The sequence below is a fragment of the Scyliorhinus torazame genome, chromosome 9, assembly GCF_047496885.1.
Source record: "Scyliorhinus torazame isolate Kashiwa2021f chromosome 9, sScyTor2.1, whole genome shotgun sequence".
NCBI lineage: Eukaryota > Metazoa > Chordata > Chondrichthyes > Carcharhiniformes > Scyliorhinidae > Scyliorhinus > Scyliorhinus torazame.
In genome coordinates, this window is record NC_092715.1 from 82,502,734 (window position 1) to 82,514,889 (window position 12,156).

At 46.4% G+C, this 12,156-nt stretch overlaps 1 protein-coding gene across 3 annotated transcripts in view; it reads right to left on the reverse strand.

Annotated features, from left to right (window-relative positions):
* The window catches only part of LOC140429354 (hyaluronan and proteoglycan link protein 1-like), a 176,769-nt gene that overhangs the window by 74,903 nt on the left and 89,710 nt on the right, over positions 1–12,156 (reverse strand). The window lies entirely within an intron of this gene.

Below are 12,156 nucleotides of genomic sequence, written 5' to 3' on the forward strand. Positions count from 1 at the left end.
TGGCCACTCGGCGCATCGGGGCCCAGAGAATTGCCGGGGGCGGGGAGGGGGGCGCTTTCAATGGCCCCCAACTGGCGCAGCGGGAATCCCACGGATGCCCGAGAATCGACGTGGGAGAATCGGGAAGCCGGCGTGAGGGCGCAATTCTCGTGTGTCCCCCCGGGGATTCTCCGACCCGACGTGGGGTCGCAGAATCCCGGCCAATGTTTACGATTGTGGAGGAATCCAGAAATAGGGGGTCATAGTTTGAGGATAATGGGTAAACCTTTCAGCATTGAGGTGAGGGGAAATTTCTTCACTCAGAGAGTGGTGAATCTGTGGAATTCACTACTGCAAAAAGTATTTGAGGCGAAAACATTGTGTACTTTCAAGAAGGAATTAGATATAGATCTTGGGGCGAAATGGATCATGGGATATAGGGGAAAGCCGAGATCAGGATTAAACTTGATGATTAGCCATGATCATAATGAATGGCAGAGCAGACTCGAAGGTCCTAATGGCCTCCACTGCTTCTATTGTTTAGGTATGTTTTTATGTATGTTATGAAGGTCCAACTGTCTTTGTTTTTTCTAGCGCTTGTAGCTGTTTCACGTGGAGTGAACCAAATTGGTAGAAGACTGAAATCTGTGTTGCTGAGAACCTCGGTATGAGGCCAAGGTGGATCATCCACTCAGCCTTCCTTGCTGAAGATGGTTGTAAATGATTCAGCCTTGTATTTTGCACTGATGTGCTGGGAACCTGGTCATTGAGAATGGAGATATTTGTGGAGTCTCCTCCTCTGGTTAGTTGCTCATGACTGGATGTGGCAAGATTGCAAAGCTTTGATTTGATCTGTTGGTTGTGGAGTGGTTTAGCTCTGCCTATCCCATGCTGCTCCCACTGTTTGGCATGCATATAGTCCGATAGTACATCTTCAGTACGTTGACACCTCATGCTCCTGGCATGCTCTCCTACACCTCTCATTGATCTTGGGTTTATTCCCCAGCTTGATGGTAATGGTAGAGTGAGGGACATGCCAGGCTTTGAGGTTACAGCTTGTGGTTGAAAATTCTGCTGCTACTGATGGCGCACAGCGCCTCACAGATACCCAGTTTGAAGTCCTGGCAAAGACATCTTCTTTACATAAGAACTTATTAATTCAGGGCAAGAATGGAGGAATTGACATAATTAAAAGGAAAAAAAATTGTTCAAGGTAGATATAGAGGGATGATTTCCTCTGAAGCAAGGAGTCAAAATTTTAAAATTACCACTAGGCCAATTAATCGTGAAAGAAAGTGAATTGTTTTCACACAAAAGGTGATTGAGATCTGGATAAATAGTTGAGGTACCAATCAGCCACAATCTGACTGAATGTCAGAACAGACCTGAATGGTCTACTCCTGGTCCTCTGTTCCTGTGAACTGGACCCAATGCTTTGCAGGGGTTCACCAAGCTCCTGCTGCAACCCTGATGTTTGGGTTTTGGTCACATGGGTGGTGACCACTGGAGTGGTGTCAGTGCCTGTCAGTCACATGGTAACTAAATAACAATCCCAGTGACCTTAAAATTCCCAGCAGGATCAGTGGGAAGGGTACCTGCAAGCATTATCCTGGTGCAATTGTGAGGATTGAGGAATTTCAACCCGACAGTTTTAGATTATTAATATGTTGCAAAAACAATGAGAAATGATTGAGAGGGACTACTAAATGTGATTTATTTCAAGATGATGTTAGTTACCATAAAACTATGGATGTCATCTAAAGTCAAGATTAAATCCCAACCGAATGTTCAAACTATACAATTTACTTTTATTTGACATGCGACGCTAAGATCCTTTTTTGTGGCTATCTGGTTCCATTTCAAATTGCTCTATCTACACCATGGTCAACAGTCCAATCATTCACTGCTTTCATGAACTTACAGGATTCTCAAAACACACTTTGCCCTTGCATTCAGCAGCTCTCCTATATCAATGATCTCCACCTATCATCCATTCTGACTGTTGATTCCAATCTACATTTATCAATTTCCTGCAAGTCACAGGGGGCCAGATTTTGCTGTTTCCGGGAAAAGGAATGGAACCTGCTATTAGTTAGATCTCTCAACTCAAAACATTTTTGCCCACAATTCTGCTGAAAGTGCGCAGTGGTGCAGTGAGGGAAACTGGGTATCTGGGACTGGAGTGAGTGGAGCAACCAATGCTTTTCCAATGAGATTTAAGGATTGGGAGTAATTGGAGTTAGGGCTGACGGAGAGGGTGAATTAAAGGGGGTGAATTCAATCTCAAATCAGATACAGAAAGAAAAATGGAGGGCAAAAAAGACGTAGTTGAGAGAGAGAGAAAAATGAGGCAGAAAGGGAAAGTAAGAAAAAACTACAAAAATGTTATATTTGCCATTTTGAAAATTTCCGAATGTACAGCCAGTGGTTGCTTGGCAGTCATTAACTCTCATCACATGGTCAAAATGATACTAACTCTTGTAATTACTTGTCCTAAATATTTGCAGCAGGTTTAGTATCTGCGTCACGATTACAATCACTTTGTGTGATTAATGCTTGTGAATTGTGAAGCAGACAGTGAATGAGGTTTTTGCAAAGCCCACAGTGCATTGGAGCAAAAACGATAATGATTACCAATTTTATAGAATCACAGAATAATTAAAGCACAGAAGGAGAGCATTTGGCATTTTGTGTCTTTGTTCGCTCTCTATAAGAGCAACTCAGCTAAAGCCACTCCCCTGCCCTTTCCCCACACACGTGTAATTTTTCTCTCTTCATACACCACACAGGTCAGGCAGTGGGTTCCAGATCATAAACAACCTCTTTCCTCATGTTGGCTCTTTCGCCAACCACATTAAAATAGTGTCCTCTGGGTACCGGTAGGTCCTGATATTTCCGCCGGCTTTGGGACACATTTGGCACCTGCTGTGAAGTTGCCGCCAAAGTCACTGTCAGGTGGGATCTCAACACTGATTCTAGCTTCTTGAGCATCGTTATTTCCAATTGCTCCATCAATGGTTGTCTTCTTTTCAGCTGCCTGGCCTTGAAGCTGTGGAGATCCCTCCTGAAATCTCTCCATCACTCTACTTTCCTTTTCTCCTTTAAGACGCACCTGAAAACCTACCTCTTTGACCATTTGGTCATCTGCTCTAATACCTCCTGATCATAGAATCATAGAATTTACAGTGCAGAAGGAGGCCATTTAGCCCATCGGGTCTGCACCGGCCCTTGGAAAAAGCACCTTACCCAAGCCCACACTTCCACCCTATCCCCGAAACCCAGCAACCCCACTTAAGGTTTTGGACACTAAGCAATTTAGCATGGCCAATCCACCTAACCCGCACATCTTTGGACTGTGGGTGGAAACCGGAGCACCCGGAGGAAACCCACGCACACACGGGGAGGACGTGCAGACTCACAGACAGTGACCCAAGCTGGGAATCAAACCTGGGACCCAGAGCTGTGAAGCAACTGTGCTAACCATTATGCTACCATGCTGCCCTTGTGTTTGTGTTATACTTTGTTTTCATAGAATCCATGGAATCCCTACAGAAAGAGGCCATCGAGCTCTTTTGACTCATCGAGTCGGCACCAACCCTCTAAAAGAGCACTCTACGAGGCCCACTCCCATGTCCTATCCATGTGATCCTGCACATTGATCAAGGCCAATCCACCTCATCTGCACACCTTTGGACTATGAGGGAAAATGGAGCAAACAGAAAAACCGACACAGACACAGGGAGGATGCACAAATTCCACACAGTCACCCAAGGCTGGAATTAAATCCGGGTCCCTGGTGCTGTGAGGCAGCAGTGCTAACCACTGGGCCACCATGCCACGTGAACGTTTTATAATGTTCTTGTGAAGCAAATTGAGATTTCTTTTAATGTTAAAGATGCTATGTAAATACATGTTGTTGAAGAGCCAGGATGCAATCTTGGATTGGGCTGCATTCATTGATCTCTTGGTGATTAGTGCAGTTGGAGCCAGTAATCCTGACATAGATGGAGAAATAAATCTGCGTTCCTGCTCTCAGTTGCTCCAATGACCTCCAATGAATATCTGTAAAGGTGGCATCAGGCGAAGACAGAATTTACTTAACTGCGATGCTTCACAGGATATCACAATCTGGGACAAAGGATTGGCTGACTATTACCCGTCTTTTGAAATGCATGTCATTTTGATTCAATGGGCAAAATTTAAACAAATGTAAACATAATTGTAGGCCAGGACCATTCCACATCCTGACCCTGCACTTGTTGGCAGGGCGCCAGTTACCATGATGGGTGTATTCCTGAGGCTGCTGGCTCAATCAGAGGGCCCACATTCTTAGAAGGGTGGCAGCCTCCAGTAGGCGTGAACACTATCTTTGTCAGAGGGGGTCTGCAAGAATGCCTCTATCTTGAGATGCCTTCTGAAGGGGTCTCAATTTTGTTAACTCAAATTGTGGGTACATATACCAGGCTGTCATGGTGGAAGGGAAACCTTTGGACTATGAGGGAAAATGGAGCAAACAGAAAAACTGACACAGACACAGGGAGGATGCACAAATTCCACACAGTCACCCAGGATGACCTATGGACACAGCTATTTCCCACTGCCCTCTGCACCTCTAATGGATGGTGAAGGAGAATCCCTAGCCACCCACTGGCTAGTTTTCACCGGATACCTGTATGGGGTCCCGCTGTTGCCGGGATGATACCAATGGCATTTCAAATATGCCCACAAGGGTACACATATGCAAATTAGTTACCTGCTGGTGCCAAGAGGTAGCCCATGCCACTTCCAATTGGCTCAAGCAGGGTTGGTTTTACCCACCAACTCACTGCCCTCCCTCCTACCATCCTCTCAGTCTGCCATCGGAGCCACCTTGGTAGAAGCAGTTTAGAAACCACCTGATGACTCCGGAAGAAGAGAAAACGAAGGAAAATATATAAATAGCATGTTAACAATGATTCTGTTCAACCTTGCCAATGTTAGGTTGATGGAGTAGGAGAAACCACAAGGAAATCCACCCTCCCCTTAAGAAGCTGAATTTGATTTTGTCAGGATTGACATAATGGAGTCAAGGAGGTGAGAGCCGTATCCATTAATCACTGTGAAAGAAAACTATTCAGGCTGTTGTGTATTTTGTATAATGTTATGTGTATGTATTGAAGGAGGTAACAATACCTCAACATTTAGTTATGAGTAGAATAATATAATAAAGCATCACTGTAAATGTCTAAACTACTATGGTTACAGAACATGAGCAACATTAAATTGTACAGTGCAAATGTGTGGCCATTTAAAATATGCTGCATGTTGACATTACGTATTTTAGAGTTCCTGTAAGGTCAAGGACATTCTGTTCCATTTCCAACATAATTTAGTCTCAGGCAATGTTCGTTAATAGAAGACGAGTGTCACAACTCAGAAGGAAATACAGTCACTGAATAGGAGGAGAATCTCATGAGAAGATAGAAAATGAGGATGTAGAAAATGGGTGTCTTTTCCTTGATGTGTATTTGTTCCATTTTTTATCTATTCGTACATGGATGTGGGCATTGTGGTTAGGCCAGCATTTATTGTCCATTCCTAATGTCATAACATATAGGTGCTGAAATTCCACAGTGGTTCTATTGGCCTCCCATTGTACCCCTCATTTTCAGACTTTTTTTGCTGTTTGTCTGAGAAATTTGCTGGAATTATGAGAGGAAACCAACAGAATTTCAAGGAATAAATACCCTTGCAAAGCTGAATTGAAGCATTGTTACAGAACGTTATGCCTTTATTGTACATAGCTATTATTGAATTGCTGCAGGCAAAATGCTTCATAATGCAGTCACGCCCTGACTTTGTTCATTTTCAGCTTCCTATTTCTATTTTGTGTCAGAGTTGGGTGGATGTCAGATCACTGAGTAATTACAGACCAACCAGTGGAGAACCATCTGGAGAATATCGATCATTCTGATCAGTATCAATCCAGGAAAGTTCTGCAGCAGAACGTCCAGTCTCCAACACATTTTCCTCTCCCAGCATAATGTAACCACTCAGGAACAGAACATGAGGTAGCCCATGCAGCATTAGCACATGGGGAATAACAGGGCAACAGAGTGAGGCACCATGACAAATACTTTGCATGTGTCCTGTGAATTACACAAATAAAATAGGATGCCCATCAATGAACTGTTACTTTGTCTCTTCTTTTGTGTGCATTCAAACACAAGTCTCCATATTGTGTAGCTCCATATGTGCCAGCATGGACATACCAGGTGCACAGTAAACCGCACATTCACAGGGTAGCACGGTGGCGGAGTGGTTAGCACTGCTGCCTCACAGCGCCGAGGTCTCAGGTTGGATGCCAGCTCTGGGTCACTGTCTGTATGGAGTTTGCACATTCTCCCCGTGTTTGCATGGGTTTTGCCCCCACAACCCAAAGATGTGCAGGGTAGGTGGATTGACCACGCTAAATTGCCCCTTAATTGGAAAAAATGAATTGGGTACTCTAAATTTATTTTTAATAACTGACCCATTATTTGGGTGCTAACTAGACATGAAGGAAGGGAAACAGATATGCTTTGAGTTAGGAATGGAAAGTGCAGCTTTTAAGAAGAATGATTGAGGAGACTGAATATCATTTTATTACCCTCTTGTATGAAAGCTATATTTCTGAGTGCATTGCATGAAATCCTAGAATTCCTACAGTGCAGAAGGAGGGCTTTCGGCCCATCGAGTTTGCATCCTCCAAAAGAGCACCAGGTCCACTCCCCTGCCCATAACCTAACCTGCATATCTCTGGACACTCAGGGGCAATTTATATTGGCCAATCCACCTAACCTGCACATCTTTGGACTGTGGGAGGAAACCGGCGCACCCGGAGGAAACACATGCAGGCACGGGGAGAAAGTGCAAACTCCACACAGTCACCGAAGGCTGGAATCGAACCGAGTCCCTGGCATTGTGAGGCAATTGGGCTAACCACTGGGCCATCGTGCCGGAATGTTTACTCTCAATTGAATTTCAAATCCAGCTTGTAAGCAGCGATATTTTAGGATGTCTGACAACTCTTTAATGGGGAAGGAATGTTATGGTGACTGAAAACGTCAAATTCCATTTTAATAGATGTAGTTTTAAGATTTTTACCAGTATTTTGAGGATCATGTTCCAGAACTTTGTCAATTTTGTTGGAAGAAGTGCAAACCAATAACCTTACGTATCGCATTTTACTTTTAAATTGTTGCTTTTTAATTATGTTGTACCGTGCAGGGAATGTAATTCAATGAGCAAACAAAAAAAAAATCGATGAATTAAGGCCCGTATCAGATCATCACTTTTAAGCTCCTACTTTTACTTATCGTCATTATCCTCTTCATCTGTATCCCAGCTGGTGTCGCAGTGGAATAGCCCCCTTTTCTCGCTTTTCTGTAATGTTGTGTAACTTGAGCAAATTTTTGATGTGTCTTGAGGCATATTTTGAAGTATATGAAGACTTGTCCTGGCAGCAAAAGTGTTACCTTTGGACCGCAATAATTTACCTGACAATTTTCACATCGATGTGTTCCTAATTATACCTAACTCTGGCTCATTCCATGGGTCACTTCAGTGGGGAAGTGAGCCACATATGGAGGAACATGGGAACATGGAACAGCTGGAGGCCATTCAGCCCTTTGAGCTTTCTCTGCCAGTCATGGGTGATCTGATTGTGGTCTCCACTCCACTTTTCCGTCTGCCCTATTTCCCTTGACCCTTTTCTAACAAAAATCTAACTTTGCATTGAATGAATTCAATGACCCAGCCTCCACTGCTCTCTGGGGAAGAGAACGCTGTAAAAAAATTCTTCTCACCTGAATCATAAAAGGGAGACCTCTTATTCTTGAACTGTTCCCCCTGGTTCTTGTTTCCCCTCACAAGTGGAAACATCCTCCCAGTATCCACCTTGTCAAGATCCCTCAGGGTCTTATATGTTTCAACACGATCACCTCTCATTCTCCAAATGGAGTGTAAATCTTGTCCCACCAGAAACTACAATTCCACTTTTACAGAGCAATAAGATCACTAAGTGAAAATGTGAGCTGGCAGTGAATTGTGCAGTAACATATCTGATTTGTACTGCTGGCTGCAACCCACCTAGTTGTTGAGAAGGTCTTATCCTACTGGTTGGGCAAGATCTTGGACTGCAGATAGGGACTTTCATCGGTATGCAAGTACAATTAGTATCTCATTGTTGAGAAGCCAAACAGACAGTAAAAGCTGCTTTTTCTTTGTTGTTTGTCCGAAGGGAACTTGGTCTATTTGATCTGGAATAGGTATCAGTAACTTCCTTTGAATGCCCCGCTGCACAACAAACGATCAAATGTTACAGATATCACCTATGCGTCATGATATCTACATCAACATATCATGGTGCAATCACACACACTGATGGACAGGCAGTTGGACCAACCAGCACACACATAACATCGCAGCCAATCACCAGTGAGAGCACACGCACGATAAAACAGGGAACACCACAGTTCCCGCTCATTCTACCAGGAGATAGCTCAGAGCACAGAGCTCACAGAGCGCCACTCAGACATAGACCATGTGCTGAGTGCCTCACTAAGATAGTGATAGGGCTGGGTCCACAGGTTAGCTGGTGAAGCACGTACCCAAGCCAGTAGTTAGTTGTTACAGTTGTTTAGACAATAAAACAGAGTTGTACCATCTACAGCCGTGTTGGATCATTTGTGCATCGGAACACCCAACACAACATGGTATCAGTAGTGGAAGTTAACCAGCGACTGTGAGACCTACCTGCACCCTTTCAGAAATCCGCCAGCCTGCTCCATGGAAAACATCAGCCCGCCGCAGCCGCTCCGAATCACTGGTAATCTCGGCGTAAACTGGAAGCTGTTTAAACAGTGCTTCCAGCTCTTCCTCACAGCCACAGACAGGGAGAATGCATCGGGCACCAGGAAGATCGCCCTCCTCCTCTCCACGGCGGGGCAACACACCATCCACATCTATAACTCCCTAGCATTCGCGGAAGGCGAGGACAAAACAAAATATAAGACGGTGCTTCTGAAGTTCGAGGAACACTTCAGCGTGGAAGTCAATGAGAACTTCGAGAGGTACCTCTTCCAGCAGCGCCTGCAGGGTAAGGATGAGCCTTTCCAATCTTACTTGACACACCTCCGTATCCTCGCGCAGTCCGGCGGCTATGAGGCCACCTCCGACTCCGTGATACGGGATCAGATAGTTTTTGGGGTCATCTCGGACACCCTACGCCAGAAGCTCCTTAAAATAAAGCGCCTCACCCTAGCGACTGCCATCGAGACCAGCGTCCTCCATGAGAACGCGACCAGCCGGTACTCCCAAATCCAGGCAGCTGAAACGGCACGGCACGGCACGGGTCCTACAAGGCAGAGCAGGTCCAGTCGATCGAATTCCTCCCAGCCCGCGGCCCAGATGAGGGCGGCCATTTCGCGTGCTTTTCGAGGCCTCCCGCGCTTGTACGCGCCAAAAGAGGGGACGTTGACGCAGAGGGACGTGATGCGCAGGCGCGCTCTACACAGGACCGCACCGCGCATGCGCGGTGGCGCGACAAACGCAATGAACGCCATGACGTCACGACGTGCGGCAACTGTGGCTCCGCCCACTTAAAGCGGCAATGTCCGGGCAAAGCGCGACAATGCCTCCGCTGTGGCAGGATGGGCCACTATGCTGCCTGCTGTCGAGCAGCTCAACCTGCCAACTCCCAACAATTCCGCCAGCCTCGCAGGGACGTGCGGACGATTCAGCCCCCCCTACACTGAGTCATATCCAGATAGTATGCAGACCAGCGATACCGAAGACAGGGAGCCCTTCCGCGTTGCGGTAATCCACAAGAACCGGATGTCCGCAAGTCGTAACCAGAAGCCACTGCCAGTGCACAACATTGATCCGGGCGATGAGTGGTGTGCCACCCTAACGGTCAACCCGAATTCGTCGCCCACCTGAGAGACTTGACTTGTGAGCCTGTTAGCACATTGGACTCACTGAATTGTTTTACAGTACTGTTAATGAGTTTCTTTTCTTGTTGTTTATTGTTCCAGAAGTTTTCTCTCGTCGTTTGTTGATTGCATTTGTTCTGTTATTGGTACAACGTCGTTGTTCTGTTGCACCTGACACCTTCCTCTGAAAATAGTTTAGCCTCATGTACATGTTGTAAATATTGCATACACATACTCAGATGCACACAGTACACATTTCTATTTATTTGCATGTAGGCACATATCCTTTGTGAAAGGGGGGGATGTCATGATATCCACATCAGCATATCATGGTGCAATCACACACACTGATGGACAGGCAGTTGGACCAACCAGCACACACATAACATCGCAGCCAATCACCAGTGAGAGCACACGCACTATAAAACAGGGAACACCACAGTTCCCGCTCATTCTACCAGGAGATAGCTCAGAGCACAGAACTCACAGCGCGCCACTCAGACATAGACCATGTGCTGAGTGCCTCACTAAGATGGTGATAGGGCTGGGATCACAGGTTAGCTGGTGAAGCACGAACCTCAGCCAGCAGTTAGTTGTTACAGTTGTTCAGACAATAAAACAGAGTTGTACCATCTACAGCCGTGTTGGATCATTTGTGCATCAGAACACTCAACACGACACTATGGAGTACTTAAACTGCCAATAGCAGAAAAGGGAAGGGCAATGATGATGTCAGTTGTTAGTGGTGGTGCCAGTTAGATGCTGGAATATGGCTGCAGGACTCCTTGCAGCAGATGGCTGTGTTTCACTGGTAAGCTGCAGGTTCTGGGAACTGTAGCATATAGAGGATACCTTATTATTAACATACTGCTGGACCAGTTGATGATTTTTGACAGAGTACTTTTACTACAAAAGTAAAATATTGCAGATGCTGGAAATCTGAAATAAAAACAAAGCATGTTGGAAATACCCAACAGGTCAGGAAGCATCTGTGGAGAGAAAAACAGAGTTAATCTTTCAGTTTTGGGTCACAGACAAGAAATTTTGGGAGGAAATGACTGCCTCCCCATGGTGGTGGGGGTCATTTAATCAGGCAGTTGGATAACAGGTGAGGGCCCCGCCACCTTAATTAAATCCGTGGCAGGAAGGCCCAAGGAAAGTCTTCTCTCCCCTTCACCAATTGAGGTCTTTACGTGGCCAGTTAATTCCCTCGTCCCGCTGCCACTGGTATTAATGCAGCAGCAAGTTGGGGGCTTTACATGCAAGGAGCACAGAAGCAAATGTGTTTGGGGTTGCTTGTGGATTGGGGGTGTGAGGGAGGGTGAGTTCTCTCATTCAAAGGCACTTAGTGCCTGATCGAGTGACCTGGGGAATGGGAATACTGAGGGCCACACTCAGTCTTTGCTGCTGACCCTTCTCTCCCCTCCACTATCATCCTCAGTTCTTAACTACTCTCCAACCATTGTTCATCTGTGCTTGGGCTCCAACCTCAAAGCTAGGCCTTGGGTGGGGACCTCCCCAGTGAAGCTGCCATTCGGAACTTCCGGTTGCGGCTATGCTGAGCTAAGTCGCACGTTCGGCAGCTCCCGCCAGACACAGACTTTTGGGCTCTTTTTAGGGGCCCCAGTGGCATTTGTTCAACGGTCCCCAGTGTGGGGTAGGTGACAGTACAATTTCCCCGGCACTGTATAGATTGGACCAGGAGTGGAGCGGTGAAAAAAGTAATTTTGGTGCAGCGAAAAGTGCGAGGAAGGAAAACCAAGATGGCGGTGGGTGGAGACCAGGCAGCGTGGGCGCAAGTGGTCGCAAGAGCAGCAGGAGTTTCTCAAGCATTGCTTCACGGAATTGAAAGCAGAGCTGCTGGAGCCGATGAAGGCTTTGATCGACAAGCTGGTCGAGACCCAGAAGGCCCAAGGGGCGGCGATCCGGAAGGTGTGGCAGAAGGCCTCGGAGAATGAGGATGGGATATTGGGCCTGGCGGTGAAGGTAGAGGCGCACGAGGTGCTGCATAAGAAATGGCAGGAGAAGTTCGAGGACATGGAGAATCGGTCGATGAGGAAGAACCTGGGGATTCTGGGTCTCCCGGAGGGAGTGGAGGGGTCGGATGCTGGAGCATACGTGGCCACGATGCTGAACACGTTGATGGGAGCTGGTGCCTTCCCGAGGCCCCTGGAGCTGGATGGGGCCCACCGAGTCCTGGCGAGGAAGCCCAAGTCTAATTAGC